Below are 13,946 nucleotides of genomic sequence, written 5' to 3' on the forward strand. Positions count from 1 at the left end.
TTTTTTTATTTTTAGAAAAAATAATTTATTACCATCAATACCATTCATACTTTACAAAATAATAATTCTCATTCATTCTATTTACAAAAACCACCAAACAAACTAACAAAAATAAACCTCAGGGGAGCATCGTCCCTCCCCGTCATACCTAACCAATACCTAACCCTTTCCCTATCTCCCCTTCCCTAATCTATCCCCTTACAAATCTCACTCTAACACTCCAGCCCTAATCCCCCTTCCACCTCTCCCATGCATGCTGCCCCACTTCCTCTCCTCCCTCTTCATCCTCCCCCTCAAATCACCTTCCACCCTCCTCACTATCCCTTCCACCCCCCAATCTCTCCCTGTCTTGACTAAATTCTGCCTGGCTTCCCACAGTCCCCTTTTAAAGAGACTCATGAGAAGCCAGAGCAGAAACCTGTCCCTATCCGTTCCCCTCACTCTCCCTACGCCTCTCTCTAGCCTAGCCCATGTCAACACAAAGTCACTCCTAACCACACCTAGCAACACCCGTGCCCTAGCCCATACTAGTCCGGCAAAGGCACAGTCCCAGAAGGCATGGCGCACAGTCTCCTCCCTGCCACAAACAGATCTTGGAAAGGTGAGGGATCGCGCCAAACTATGCCGGTACATAATAGCACGTACCGGCAAGCACTTGTGGAGGCCCAACCAATTCAGGTCCTTGAGCCTGTTCTCCAGGCCCCGCGCCTGCACTCCCTCCCAGACCACTGACGAGATGCCCGCTACAGGCGCAGGACTCCCTGCCTGCCTGACCTCCTCGTACAGGTGCCTGTGGTCTAAACCTACTCGGGCAACTTCAACCTCGGGGTGCGCACGCAGCCACTTGGCCGCATGGCCAAAGTGCCACGGCAGCTGTTCCGCCCGAGGCAAGCTCCGTCAACAAGAAAGAAACAAAAATCGCGTCCAGCTTGAGGGGGAGATGTGGTACCCCCCTACCTCCCTCCCCGATGGGACAGAGCATGCGCGCCCTGGCGACCCACTCGTACCTGCCACCCCACATGAACTGAAACACAAGCCTCACTAGAGACGTTCTCAGACAAGCCGGCAATGGGTAGATGTATGCCAAATACAAAATAGATGGCAATACATCCACCTTTAGGACCAGGACCTTACCTATAAAAGACAAAGACCTAGCCTTCCACATTGCTAGCTTCTTCTGTACCACTGCGATACCCATGTTCCAGTTCAGCGTCGCTGAGCCAGAGGTCTCAAAATGGACCCCGAGAATCCTCAGGGCCCCCTCACAGAGAGATAACCCCCCGGGCACATCCGTCCTACCACGCCATCTTCCGAAAAACTTAACGGAAGACTTTGCATGATTCAGAACCGCCCCCGACGCTTGGGTGAAATCCCCAATGATGGCAAGAGACCTTGTCAGGCACGAGTCCTTGCACAACAGCAAGGAAGTGTCGTCGGCGTACTGCGTCATCTTAACACGCAGCCCACCGCTCCCAGGGATCAACAAGCCCTCCACCCCTGTGTCTGCCCTAATGGCAGCCCCCAGAGGCTCCATGTACAGAACGAAGAGGAGAGCCGAGAGTGGGCATCCCTGCCTGACCCCAGACGAGAGGTCAAAAACGTCACCTAAGTGACTATTTACACTAACTCGACACCCCGCTCCGACATATAATGTACGGATCCATCCTATAAACTTCTCCCCAAATCCTAATCTACCTAACACCCTGAATAGAAAAGATCTATTCACGCGATCAAAGGCTTTCGCCTGATCTAGCGCTGCTACCATTAAAGGCAGCCCTCTATCTTCAACCCAAGCGATGGAATCCTGATCAACTGTAGGTTCCATCTTATAGAGCGACCCTCTACCGCACGTCTGATCCTCGCGGACGGCGTAGGGAAGGGCTGTGCGCAACCGGTCTGCTAAAACCTTTGCAAGAATCTTGTAATCAACGCACAGCATGGTCAACGGCCGCCAGTTGCCAAGGTCAGTTGCTTCCCCCTTCTTATAAAGAAGTGACAGCACACCAACAGCCATTGATCCCCCCGGGACCCCCGTCTCAAGGATGGCCTTCAAGACTTCGAGGACCACTGGTCCAAGTATACCCCAAAACTTGAGGTAAAACTCAGCCGGCAGCCCATCCATCCCAGGCACCTTCCCTTTTCCCATCCTCCTAAGAGCGCTCTCAACCTCTTCTAGTGAGATCTGGGCCTCCATCACGTCTCTAATGTCCTCTGGCAACCGCCGGGACAAGTGTTCTAAAAACACGTTTCCCTGCTCTACATCTATTTCCCTTTCCTTAAATAAACCTCGGAAATTATCAGTTGTCACCCTGACCATTTCCTCTGGTTTACTTACTATACTACCATTTTCTTCCCTAACGCCATGCATTACCTTCCTACTCTGCCTGGCCCTAACCGACTTAAAAAACATAGCGTAACAAGTCTCATTATGTTCTAGAAAGCCACTATGCGCACGCTCCAGGAAAGCTCGAGCCTTCTGCTCCTGCAGCTCCCTGAGCTGCGCTTTTAGGGCTGCGAATCTCTCACAGTGAATCGACCCGCCGAGGTTGCCTGCCTCGTACTCGAGTTCAATTAACCTTTGGATACGATCCACCTCCCTCCTTTCCTCCCTTTTTTTCCTTTACAATATCCTATTATAAAAGCCCTAAAAGCCCTAATCCTCACCTTAACTAAATCCCACCCCCCTGGAGTTGCGCCATGTAGGACCGACCAATGCCAGGAGTGACCCAAAGACCTGGTGTGTCAGGCCACCATCAACCAGACCATGGCAGCCACCAGACCATTAGCCCGGTGATGGCGCCTGCACTGCTATCACCACCTACTCCTAAATCTATATTAAAATCCCCTCCTATCACCAAGTGCCTATTTGTAACACACAGGGGCGCCAGACAGTCCACCATCTCCCTCCTGTCTGCCGCCACCTGTGGTCCATACACCCCAATTAACCTATACCTAGCTTCTCTATACTTTACATCTATCCCCAATACTCTACCCTGCATTATAACAAAAGTGCTCTCTACCTTAACCTCTCTATTCCCACACAAAATCCCTACTCCTGTTGAGTGCACCCCTCCTATGCTCCAAAAAGATTCCCCCTTATCCCACTCCCTCCTAAATCTACGCACATCCCCACCATCCCTCAGGTGAACCTCCTGTAAAAAACAAAAATCAAACCCCACACCCTCTAAGAAATTAAACACCACCCTCCTTTTAAATACCTCCCTCAACCCCCTTACATTTAAACTAAACAATTTAACTGAAATATTCATTTAATTATTTTAACAAAAACAAAAAAACCCTCAACAAATAAACCCAAACCAAACAAAAAACAGGAGACTCACCCGATGCTCCCCTGGTCGATCTCCACCGGCGGGGACGTCCTCTCCTCTCCTGACGTCCCCCCGTCCTCCTCCATCTCTCCAACCCAGGATGCAGGCAGTGTGTTAGGCTCCCGCATCCTGGGTTCCACGCCAACACCCTCCATTCCCCCCTCCCCGTATGCCTCCGAGCTGGGAGTAGGAGACCCCAACTCCCCAAACAGGAGTTGAGACCCCCCACCCGACAAACCACCCAGAGCCACACCCCGGGAATCATCCTCCACCAACTGGTTAGGTGCCTCTGAAAAAAGAGAGGCCAAGGAAACCCTGCCCTCCCCCATCACTCTCTTTACCCCCCCTCCCCTCCCTCTCACTGCCTGTCAAGCTCCCCTCCTCTTCCCTTTCTTCTTCCTCGGCGTTGGAGGTAACGGAGATAACGGAGAAACACCTACCCCCTTAACTCCTCCACCATCTCCAACATTTCTTCCCAGAGGAAGCTTGACAGGCTATCCCCCAATCCCTCCCCCCTTTCCCACCCCCTCCCCCTTCCACAGTCCCCGCCACCGGCATGTCCTCCACTATTTCTCTCTCTCGCTCCTCCACTCTCTTTCTTTCTTCATCCTTTCCTTCTTCAGCTCCAGAGTCTATCCCCTTTCCGCCTGCTTCCTCTCCTTGCTTCCCCTCTGGGCCCATGCCCTGGTCCGGAGACGTCCTTCCTGTTCCTCCTCTTCTTCCCCCATCCCCCGCTCCTGCCCCCCCCCCCCCCAGCTGCAGACGCGTATGACCTATGACGAACCGGGCACTCCCGCCACAGGTGTGCTGACGAGCCACACCCGTGGCACGCCTTGGGTTCGTCACACTCCCTCGCCTCGTGCTCAGCAGATCCACAAATTCTGCACTTCTTTGTGCTGCACGAGGCGAGGGTATGACCATAGGCCATACAGCGCCTGCAGAACGGGGCTGACGTGCATAGTACAACGTCCCCCTGTCAGCCCCCAGGGAGAACATTGCGGGAGGATGGAGGTAGCCATCCAGTCCCTTCGGGTCCTCCCTGAGCAAAGCCTGGAACCCTCTCCTCCCGTTCCAGAAGCCCAGGGAGTCCCTTTGGAGCCTTCCTGAGGATACCTTGTCCATATACCTCCCCAGAAAGGCCCCCAGATCTTCTTCTGTCACATGAGGATTGTACATGTTTACAGTGACCAGCCTAAAACTGTTTTTTCCCAGGCTGGTCACTTCATAATAGCACATCGGCTTAGTTTTCCCCGCCTCTCTCGCCATCTTCAGAACCTCATCGTGCTTCTCCTCCTTATGAAAAGTCACATAAAAAGAAACCACACTCAGGTTCCCCTGAAGACACAAAACATCTTTGACCTCCAACTTGAGAATCCCGATTAAAATGGTTCTGGCAAAGGTTTCCCTCCCAAACGGCTCCATCTCCTTGGTCTTCCAGGCAAATCGTAACATGTTGGTAATTCCAATTCCATTCATCTTGGGTGTTGTATTGCGTGCCATTTTCCATTTGCCAACTTGAAAATGACACGCTCCCCACAAAAAAATATTTTTGTAAACAGAGAAAAAAAGATTTTTCACTCACCAGAATGTATTATCGCCGTTCCATTTCGACCTCTTGGCTCAGCAGGCTCTAAGACACCTCGGTGTCAAGCTTGGATCTGAGCCAAAAGGCCGAGAAATAAACCCCACATTCCTGTGGTGACGTCATATGTCAGCACGTCACATCAATACACGACATTCCCCCTTTACTTGGACATGTACTTTTATTTAACTAGGCAAGTCAGTTAAGAACAAATTCTTATTTATAATGATGGCCTACCCCGGGCCAAACCCTAACCCAGATGATGCTGGGCCTCTCTGACATACAGTCGTGGCCAAAAGTTTTGAGAATGAAACAAATACCAATTTTCACTAAGTCTGCTGCTCAGTTCGTATGATGGCAATTTGCATATACTCCAGAATGGTATGAAGAGTGATCAGATAAACTGAAATTAATTGCAAAGTCCCTCTTTGCCATGCAAATGAACTGAACCCCCCCAAAAAACACATTTCCACTGCATTTCAGCCCTGCCACAAAAGGACCAGTTGACATCACGTCAGTCAGTGATTCTCTCGTTAACACAGGTGTGAGTGTTGACGAGGACAAGGCTGGAGATCACTCTGCAATGCTGATGGAGTTTGAATAACAGACTGGAAGCTTCAAAAGGAGGGTGGTGCTTGGAATCAATGTTCTTCCTCTGTCAACCATGGTTACCTGCAAGGAAACAAATGCTGTTATCATTGCTTTGCACAAAAAGGGCTTCACAGGCAAGAACCTCAAGGAGAGCAGTTCAATTGTTGTGAAGAAGAGGCTTCAGGGCGCCCAAGAAAGTCCAGCAAGCGCCAAGACCATCTCCTAAAGTTGATTCAGCTGCGGGATCAGGGAACCACCATTTCAGAGCTTGCTCAGGAATGGCAGCAGGCAAGTGTGATTGCATCTGCACGCACAGTGAGGCGAAGACTTTTGGAGGTTGGCCTGGTGTCAAGAAGGGCAGCAAATAAGCCACTTCTCTCCAGGAAAAACGTCAGGGACAGACTGATATTCTGCAAAAAGTACAGGGATTGGACTGCTGAGCACTGGGGTAAAGTCATTTTCTCTGATGAATCCCCTTTAAGATTGTTTGGGGCATCCGGAAAAAAGCTTGTCTGGAGAAGACAAGGTAAGCGCTACCATCAGTCCTGTGTCATGCCAACAGTAAAGCATCCTGAGACCCTTCATGTGTGGGGTTGCTTCTCAGCCAAGAGAGTGGGCTCACTCACAATTCTGCCTAAGAACACAGCCATGAAAAAGAATGGTACCAGCACATCCTCCGAGAGCAACTTCTCCCAACCATCTAGGAACAGTTTGGTGATGAACAATACCGTGTCAGCATGATGGAGCACCTTGCCATAAGGCAAAAGTGATAACTAAGTCGCTCGGGGAACAAAACATAAATATTTTGGGTCCATGGCCAGGAAACTCCCCAGACCTTAATCCCATTGAGAACTTGGTCAATCCTCAAGAGGCGGGTGGACAAACAAAACCCCACAAATTCTGACAAACTCCAAGCATAGATTATGCAAGAATGGGCTGCCATCAGTCAGGATGTGGCCCAGAAGTTAATTGACAGCATGCCAGAGCAGATTGCAGAGGTCTTGAAAAAGAAGGGTCAACACTGCAAATATTGACTCTTTGCATCAACTTCATGTAATTGTCAATAAAAGCCTTTGACACTTATGAAATTATTGTAATTATACTTCAGTATTCCATAGTAACATCTGACAAAAAATATATAAAGACACTGAAGCAGCAAACTTTGTGGAAATTAATATTTGTGTCATTCTCAAAACTTTTGCCCACAACTGTACACTGTAGCAGTTACAGATCCATACAGCTATGGAGCCTTCATCCTACTAAACTACACTGTAGTAGTTACAGATCCATACAGCTATGGAGCCTTCATCCTACTAAACTACACTGTAGTAGTTACAGATCCATACAGCCTCCATCCTACTAAACTACACTGTAGCAGTAACAGATCCATACAGCCTCCATCCTACTAAACTACACTGTAGTAGTTACAGATCCATTCAGCATCCATCCTACTAAACTACACTGTAGTAGTTACAGATCCATACAGCCTCCATCCTACTAAACTACACTGTAGTAGTAACAGATCCATACAGCCTCCATCCTACTAAACTACACTGTAGTAGTTACAGATCCATACAGCCTCCATCCTACTAAACTACACTGTAGTAGTTACTGATCCATACAGCCTCCATCCTACTAAACTACACTGTAGTAGTTACAGATCCATACAGCCTCCATCCTACTAAACTACACTGTAGTAGTTACTGATCCATACAGCCTCCATCCTACTAAACTACACTGTAGTAGTTACTGATCCATACAGCCTCCATCCTACTAAACTACACTGTAGCAGTTACAGATCCATACAGCCTCCATCCTACTAAACTACACTGTAGTAGTTACTGATCCATACAGCCTCCATCCTACTAAACTACACTGTAGTAGTTACAGATCCATACAGCCTCCATCCTACTAAACTACACTGTAGTAGTTACTGATCCATACAGCCTCCATCCTACTAAACTACACTGTAGTAGTTACTGATCCATACAGCCTCCATCCTACTAAACTACACTGTAGTATTTACTGATCCATACAGCCTCCATCCTACTAAACTACACTAGTAGTAACAGATCCATACAGCCTCCATCCTACTAAACTACAGTGTAGTAGTTACAGATCCATACAGCCTCCATCCTACTAAACTACACTGTAGTAGTTACAGACCCATACAGCCTCCATCCTACTAAACTACACTGTAGTAGTAACAGAGCCATACAGCTATGGTGCCTCCATCCGACCAAACTACACTTCCACTACTCTTCCCGAGTTACACTTACACACAGGTGTTCAGAGCATGCTATAGACAGCTAATTGGCACAATAACCAAGGTGTGTATCAATTTAACCTTTTGTTTTTGTTTTTTTGAAATTATAACGACTGTACAGGACAACTCTCATTCTTTACCTGTATAGCAACCGTTGTGTTACCAATAAACAACTGAAATCTGTTCAATGTCTTATTTCTGTTCTCCTAATGGATTTTCCTTTTTAAGTCTACTTCTAAGAAAAACAAAACACTATTATTACTGTAACAAAACATTTTTGCACCTTTTTCACAACATAATTCAAACATTCAGTCTTCACATTAGTCCTTTGTGCTTGTCATTTTTTCCAGTTTATGCTTGTTTTCTTTACCCCTTACAGAACAGGATAATGATTTAAATGACTAAGTCTGTTAACTTCTGTGGCAGTTAAATTCATCTCTGAGGCCTGACTAGCTTGGGTGTCCGTGGTCTTTGTGGTGATCCCGCACATATGGTCTCTGGTTTGGACTCTATGTAATGTCTCAGAGTAGGACTCTGTTTCCGCAGTCTCTGTCAGTCTCTGGTTTGGACTCTATGTAATGTCTCAGAGTAGGACTCTGTTTCCGCAGTCTCTGTCAGTCTCTGGTTTGGACTCTATATAATGTCTCAGAGTAGGACTCTGTTTCCGCAGTCTCTGTCAGTCTCTGGTTTGGACTCTATGTAATGTCTCAGAGTAGGACTCTGTTTCCCAGTCTCTGTCAGTCTCTGGTTTGGACTCTATGTAATGTCTCAGAGTAGGACTCTGTTTCATGCAGTCTCTGTCAGTCTCTGGTTTGGACTCTATATAATGTCTCAGAGTAGGACTCTGTTTCCGCAGTCTCTGTCAGTCTCTGGTTTGGACTCTATGTAATGTCTCAGAGTAGGACTCTGTTTCCGCAGTCTCTGTCAGTCTCTGGTTTGGACTCTATGTAATGTCTCAGAGTAGGACTCTGTTTCCGCAGTCTCTGGTTTGGACTCTATGTAATGTCTCAGAGTAGGACTCTGTTTCCGCAGTCTCTGTCAGTCTCTGGTTTGGACTCTATGTAATGTCTCAGAGTAGGACTCTGTTTCCGCAGTCTCTGTCAGTCTCTGGTTTGGACTCTATGTAATGTCTCAGAGTAGGACTCTGTTTCCGCAGTCTCTGTCAGTCTCTGGTTAGGACTCTATGTAATGTCTCAGAGTAGGACTCTGTTTCCGCAGTCTCTGTCAGTCTCTGGTTTGGACTCTATGTAATGTCTCAGAGTAGGACTCTGTTTCCGCAGTCTCTGTCAGTCTCTGGTTAGGACTCTATGTAATGTCTCAGAGTAGGACTCTGTTTCCGCAGTCTCTGGTTTGGACTCTATGTAATGTCTCAGAGTAGGACTCTGTTTCCGCAGTCTCTGTCAGTCTCTGGTTTGGACTCTATGTAATGTCTCAGAGTAGGACTCTGTTTCCGCAGTCTCTGTCCTTTGGTTGTGGATTTGGCTCCTCAATTCTATAGCTCTTCATGAATGTTGTATTGCTGGAACACCTGGCTCCAGTTGGAGATGGAACAACCACATTGTTTCCCTCTATATTGATCACAGTGTTGAAGGTTGTTGTGAACTTGTCTGTTTTTGTCCTGTTTTAGGAGAACCTGGTCTCCGATGTCCATGTCAGAGTGTTCAGCTCTGCGACAGTTGTCTGCATAGATCTTGAATTTCCCTTTCTGCTCAGCATCATTGTCCCGGCAGAAGTTCTAGAACTGGGAGGACAGGTGCTGTGGGCCACAATCAGATGGGATTGTTCATGGGAGACCATGACGACTGAAAATAGTCTCTAGACTATCAATCACCTTTTTTTCTGTGGTAGTAGATTGCATGATATCATATTCATAATATCTGCTGTAATCGTCTACAACTACTAGTACTGAGTGTCCTGTTGGTCGTGGATCCAATAGGTCAGTTGGTGGCGTCCTGCCGCGGCCCTTCAGGTAGCTCTGTGGGTCTCAGAGGTTCTGGCACGTCTGGTCGTGCTACAATCTGACAGCAAAGGCAGGACTTGACGTGTCTCTCTGCAGCCTTGTACAATGTCTGGCCACCGTGCTTTACTCATGACATGTAGTTTTGTGACTACAATGTCTGGCCGTCGTGCTTTACTCATGACATGTAGTTTTGTGACTACAATGTCTGGCCATCGTGCTTTATCCATGACATGTAGTTTTGTGACTACAATGTCTGGCCACCGTGCTTTACTCATGACATGTAGTTTTGTGACTACAATGTCTGGCCATCGTGCTTTATCCATGACATGTAGTTTTGTGACTACAATGTCTGGCCATCGTGCTTTACTCATGACATGTAGTTTTGTGACTACAATGTCTGGCCATCGTGCTTTACTCATGACATGTAGTTTTGTGACTACAATGTCTGGCCATCGTGCTTTACTCATGACATGTAGTTTTGTGACTACAATGTCTGGCCATCGTGCTTTACCCATGACATGTAGTTTTGTGACTACAATACCCACATGTCCCTGGTGATCTAAGGCTACAGCCGTCACACAAAGCTCACGTGGCAAAACAATGCCTGTTCCCTTTAGGACTGTCGGATTATACACAGTTCATTTTCTACAGGCCTGGCATGTCTCATAACACCCACTCTGCAGAGCATTTCTCAGCTCTCTTGGCTCTTTGTCTGTAGCTGATGCTTCCTCCACTTCCCTTGTGGTCTCATTGCATTTGGAGATGGTTTCACAGCCACAAATCTCACGCTCTCCTCTGCTCCGTGTGTGTGTGTGTGTGTGAGTCTTTCACTGCAGTCTCTTCAATTAGACGAGACAGAGGGTCAGCCATGTTGTCCCCCCCCCCCCCCCCTGATATGTGGACAACACAACAGTCATATTGTTGGAGTCTCAGCACCCCACCGTTTGATAGGAGCGCTTTGAGCGAGGACTGTCAATAGCCTCTAACGCCTTATGATCAGTCACTGGATCAAACTCCCTGCCGTATACATATGGCTGAAGCCTTTCACAAGGCCAAACCAACACAAAGGGGCCTGACGCTCACTTTGTGAATATCTGCGTTCAGACTCCTGCTCACATAACAGACTGGAACTATTTCTCTCTGTTGTTCTTGCAGGATCACAGCTCCTATAGGCCCACTGGTCCTGCGTCTGCTGGTACTTTTTGTGGGAGTGTCTTTGTCAAAGTATGCGAGAGTGTTGACGGCTTCAGACAGTTCCTCTTTAAAATGACTGAAATGCCTTCTTCTTCTTCTTCTGTTTCCTGGTCCGAAGTGGGGAACTAGAAAGACACAAACCTCTGATGTCGTCTCAGGCTCATCACTCTGCTCTCCACTCTGCTCTCCACTCTGCTCTCCACTCTGCTCTCACTCTTTCAGCTGTGGGCTCATTTAAAACACCCATTTGCCCCCATGTTGAACTGACATTTCTCTGAGCTGAGAGTCAGCTCACCGTCAGCCTGTTGAGGACAGTCAGCCTATTGAGAACAGTCAGCCTATTGAGGACAGTCAGCCTATTGAGGACAGTCAGCCTATTGAGGACAGTCAGCCTGTTGAGGACAGTCAGCCTGTTGAGGACAGTCAGCCTATTGAGGACAGTCAGCCTGTTGAGGACAGTCAGCCTATTGAGGACAGTCAGCCTATTGAGGACAGTCAGCCTGTTGAGGACAGTCAGCCTATTGAGGACAGTCAGCCTATTGAGGACAGTCAGCCTGTTGAGGACAGTCAGCCTATTGAGGACAGTCAGCCTATTGAGGACAGTCAGCCTATTGAGGACAGTCAGCCTATTGAGGACAGTCAGCCTGTTGAGGACAGTCAGCCTGTTGAGGACAGTCAGCCTATTGAGGACAGTCAGCCTGTTGAGGACAGTCAGCCTATTGAGGACAGTCAGCCTGTTGAGGACAGTCAGCCTGTTGAGGACAGTCAGCCTGTTGAGGACAGTCAGCCTATTGAGGACAGTCAGCCTGTTGAGGACAGTCAGCCTATTGAGGACAGTCAGCCTGTTGAGGACAGTCAGCCTGTTGAGGACAGTCAGCCTATTGAGGACAGTCAGCCTGTTGAGGACAGTCAGCCTATTGAGGACAGTCAGCCTGTTGAGGACAGTCAGCCTATTGAGGACAGTCAGCCTATTGAGGACAGTCAGTCTATTGAGGACAGTCAGCCTGTTGAGGACAGTCAGCCTATTGAGGACAGTCAGCCTATTGAGGACAGTCAGCCTATTGAGGACAGTCAGCCTGTTGAGGACAGTCATCCTGTTGAGGACAGTCAGCCTATTGAGGACAGTCAGCCTGTTGAGGACAGTCAGCCTATTGAGGACAGTCAGCCTATTGAGGACAGTCAGCCTATTGAGGACAGCATTTTAGCCCCGCTGGTCACGGCTCTCCTTCGTCTGGGACGTGGACGATGATATCATCCGATATGTTCTCCAAACCCCTCGATGCCAGTTGCTGTTGCGATGTCACGTTGATACGTTCTCGCTCTCCGATGGAACTCCAGAGTCTTTTCTTTCTGTATGTCCCATTATGCACTGCAAACGTCGTTATGTCTGGGGTTCGCTCCTGTTGATGATTTAAGCCCCCTTTTAAGATCCAGTTTACTGAACGTGACAGTAAACCCATTCATTCCTTGCTAAAGTTCATCCTCTGTGGGGGTTGGGTATCTGCCACGTATGATCGCTGTGTGCTTGTCTCATGTCCAGACAGTCTTATATCGCCGTCCGGTTTTGGCACTAAAACTACCAGATTCACCATATTGGCACGAACACTACCAGATTCACCATATTGGCACGAACACTACCAGAATCACCATATTGGCACGAACACTACCAGAATCACTCAGGGTGTGGACACCATCCACTCTCTCCATTAAATCCATGTTTTGTCGTTCCTTATCCTAAAGGTCTGTCTATTGGTTCACAGCTTCTCTCAGATGGAACGGAACACGCCTAAAGGTCTGTGCTATTGGTTCACAGCTTCTCTCAGGTGGAACGGAACACGCCTAAAGGTCTGTGCTATTGGTCCACAGCTTCTCTCAGACATAAAGTTCTGTGCTATTGGTTCACAGCTTCTCTCAGACATAAAGGTCTGTGCTATTGGTCCACAGCTTCTCTCAGACATAAAGGTCTGTGCTATTGGTCCACAGCTTCTCTCAGACATAAAGGTCTGTGCTATTGGTCCACAGCTTCTCTCAGACATAAAGGTCTGTGCTATTGGTCCACAGCTTCTCTCAGGCATAAAGGTCTGTGCTATTGGTCCACAGCTTCTCTCAGACATAAAGGTCTGTGCAATTGGTCCACAGCTTCTCTCAGACATAAAGGTCTGTGCTATTGGTCCACAGCTTCTCTCAGCTTCTCTATTGGTCCTCCTCCCTTCAACATGTAGGTTGATCTCCTCCCTTCAACATGTAGGTTGATCTCCCCCTTCAACATGTAGGTTGATCTCCTCCCTTCAACATGTAGGTTGATCTCCTCCCTTCAACATGTAGGTTGATCTCCTCCCTTCAACATGTAGGTTGATCTCCAACCCCTTCAACATGTAGGTTGATCTCCTCCCTTCAACATGTAGGTTGATCTCCTCCCTTCAACATGTAGGTTGATCTCCTCCCTTCAACATGTAGGTTGATCTTCCCCTTCAACATGTAGGTTGATCTCCCCCCTTCAACATGTAGGTTGATCTCCAACCCCTTCAACATGTAGGTTGATCTCCTCCCCCTTCAACATGTAGGTTGATCTCCCCTTCAACATGTAGGTTGATCTCCTCCCTTCAACATGTAGGTTGATCTCCCCCTTCAACATGTAGGTTGATCTCCCAACCCTTCAACATGTAGGTTGATCTCCAACCCTTCAACATGTAGGTTGATCTTCCCCTTCAACATGTAGGTTGATCTTCCCCTTCAACATGTAGGTTGATCTCCTCCCTTCAACATGTAGGTTGATCTCCCCTTCAACATGTAGGTTGATCTCCCCTTCAACATGTAGGTTGATCTCCCCCTTCAACATGTAGGTTGATCTCCTCCCTTCAACATGTAGGTTGATCTCCTCCCTTCAACATGTAGGTTGATCTCCTCCCTTCAACATGTAGGTTGATCTCCTCCCTTCAACATGTAGGTTGATCTCCTCCCTTCAACATGTAGGTTGATCTCCTCCCTTCAACATGTAGGTTGATCTTTATTTGGCATGTGAAG

The sequence above is a fragment of the Oncorhynchus nerka genome, linkage group LG10, assembly GCF_034236695.1.
Source record: "Oncorhynchus nerka isolate Pitt River linkage group LG10, Oner_Uvic_2.0, whole genome shotgun sequence".
NCBI lineage: Eukaryota > Metazoa > Chordata > Actinopteri > Salmoniformes > Salmonidae > Oncorhynchus > Oncorhynchus nerka.